General features: G+C 38.2%; 1 pseudogene; it reads left to right on the top strand.

Moving 5' to 3' along the window:
- Nucleotides 1–302: 302 nt before the first annotated feature.
- On the top strand, nucleotides 303–2,630 carry LOC126596722 (urease-like; annotated as a pseudogene).
- The last annotated feature ends 226 nt before the right edge of the window (nucleotides 2,631–2,856 follow it).

Genomic DNA, 2,856 nt, shown 5'->3' with positions numbered 1-2,856 from the left:
TGTGTGCTTATTTGACTCATGTATATGTACATATTTGTAGCTTATCGGGGATATCAATAAATAAGCTTTCCTTCATTTCAACGTATTGTGTTAAATACACCAAAGCCTTCTTCGCTAAGTTCTTTGAATTTTCTTTTGTTAAAGCTTGTATGTTGAAGCTTTCTGAGTGGAGCATGTAGGTTGGGGTAGTGTTCCCTTAATTTCCCGAGTGAGGAAAACTTCTCGGTTGGAGACTTGGAAAATCCAAGTCACCGTGGCGTGAAAAATGTATTACCGTCATCAACGAATCCCACGCAGCCTCTCACCTCAAATACTATAGATGAGCATCTTGATATGCTGGTATGAGAAGATAACAGAAATAGTGATACAACATGCACTAAGGTTGTTTAGAGTTTTTCGACTGAATGTTGTTTTGAAACTTCAAATGCGTACAGATGGTTTGCCATCACCTTGACAAGGACATTCCAGAAGATGTAGCTTTTGCTGAATCAAGAATAAGGGCTGAAACAATTGCTGCAGAAGATATTTTGCACGATATGGGGGCAATTAGCATTGTATCTTCTGATTCACAGGCTATGGGTCGCATCGGAGAGGTTCTTACTACCTTCACCTTATGCATTCTGGTTCTTCCTGATCATAGAAAACTTTTATAAATTGAGATACATGCCCGCATATGTCTGTTTGTATCGATTTCATTGAAACTGTAGCAAAACAGTAACAAAAAAAGAAAACAAAAAGTCCTTATTCAAGTTGAATTATAGAACATTATCATTGTCGCCTTTTACCAAACCATGGTTTTTTATGCCTTCACTTGAAAATCTCTGTTTCTGGCGTTAGTAGTAGTCTTTGTCTATTTATTTCACACACAGGCATGTACAAGACTCCTTATTGTCTAAAAACTTTTCGTATCAGGTGATAATCAGAACTTGGCAAACAGCTGACAAGATGAAGTCACAAAGAGGGTCGATAGAACCTAGTGGATCCAACAATGACAACTTCCGGATCAAACGATACATCGCAAAGTAACTATAAATCCAGCAATAGTTAATGGATTTTCTCAGTATGTTGGTTCTATTGAGGTATGCCACTCATAGACAACCAAAATAATTCTTTCAAGCTTATTTTAACCTCTCATTTGGAGCAGAGCATTTGAGAAACAAATGAATAGAAGTTAAGCTTGATGCTTTGAGCTTCAACCTTTTTGAATGCGTAACTCTCCTGGATGAAACTTACCTCTATGGAATTACTTGTATTTCATGCATGGCCGGTCCTGAGAATTTAGGAGTCCTGTTCAAGATTTAGATGGAGGCCCTTCATTTTTTAATACTGTATTTTCTTTGTTATTTTTTTTTTCAATTTGTATCTATAAAATTTAAATACTACAAATTGGAGCACCACTTTGAGTGGACAAGAGTGTTTCCTGTCTTGAAAGGTTTTCGGTTCGAAATATGTTACATGGTTTTTTGTGTAAAACTTATCAACTTTTTAAGTTAATAAATTTGCAAAACTTAAAAATAGCAAAATAGTTCTACAAGGACTCGAACCAGAGCCATGTACAAGAAGATTGAAGGCCTACACCACTAGCGCTGGCGTGGTGATTATTATTATCTTGCACATTTGAGTATATAATAGGTATCTGTTTACATGTAAAAAAACTTTGGAGGCCTGTGGCACCTTTTGCACACCCTCAGGGCCGGCTCTGATTTCGTGAGTTCCATAAACACTGTTATTGCCATTAAAATAGCGGAATTCTCATTCTTCTCATGGGCTTTGCATGTTATGCAGGTGGGGAAGCTGGCTGATCTTGTTCTATGGAAGCCATCGTTCTTTGGCGCAAAACCAGAAATGGTGATCAAAGGTGGTGCAATTGCAAGGGCTAATATGGGTGATCCAAATGCAAGCATCCCCGCCCCTGAAACGGTAAAGTTTATAGTTTACAAACAGTTCTTATGCATGGATGCATTTTCTAGTCATGACAATTCTTTTACGTGATTGATGAATTACGTTGAGGAGGGTCCAAAAGAATTTGGAGTTGGTAGTAGATATTCTTTCTAGGGTGTAATAATTTTAGCGATTTTTGTTCTGATTACTCTAGAAAACCTTATGTCTTCCCAGGTTATTTCAAGGCCTATGTTTGGTGCATTTGGCAAGGCTGGTAGTGCTCATTCCATTGCTTTTGTCAGCCAGGCATGGATCTCTCTCTCTCTCACGCGAGATTCATTAGCAAGACTGATTTTCTCTTTATTTCACTGTGCAAACAGGCAGCTGTAGATAACTGCGTTAAAGACTCGTATCGCCTTGACAAGAGAGTGGAAGCCGTGCGCAAAGTTAGGAAACTCAGCAAACTCGACATGAAGCTCAATGACGCCCTACCAAATATAGAGGTTGATCCGGAAACATACAAGGTAACAGCAGACGGCGTGGTTCTTACCTGCAGTCCAGCCACCACAGTTCCACTATCTCGGAACTACTTCATGTTGGGCGTGAGTCGATCATTTAGTTTAGGAATGTAATCTTATAATTTATTCTTTGTATAATTGGGATTCTTATTTCCTGTTATGTGAGATATTGTACAACTATATATTTACCTCTTAAAAAGAAGAATAAATATACAATTCAAATCGTAAACACTTTTATCTTGGCTTCAATTCTGACTCTTTCTCTGCAAAACTCTGAAACACCAAAATAAATTTTTTTGTTTTTCCAGCAGTGTCTCGAAGCAAGAGACATCGCTGACAGGAACAATTTTCTTAGCTTTATCCCATTGACCGAAGGCAGGTTCACCAACCATCAAACCTAGAAAACCCAAAGCCAAACATCTTGAAACAAGAGAGCTGGCATCCTAGATGTGTACAA

Source organism: Malus sylvestris, chromosome 13, assembly GCF_916048215.2.
Source record: "Malus sylvestris chromosome 13, drMalSylv7.2, whole genome shotgun sequence".
Lineage (NCBI taxonomy): Eukaryota > Viridiplantae > Streptophyta > Magnoliopsida > Rosales > Rosaceae > Malus > Malus sylvestris.
The sequence above is the reverse complement of the archived record's forward strand: the minus strand, read 5'-3'. Positions and strand labels throughout refer to the sequence as shown.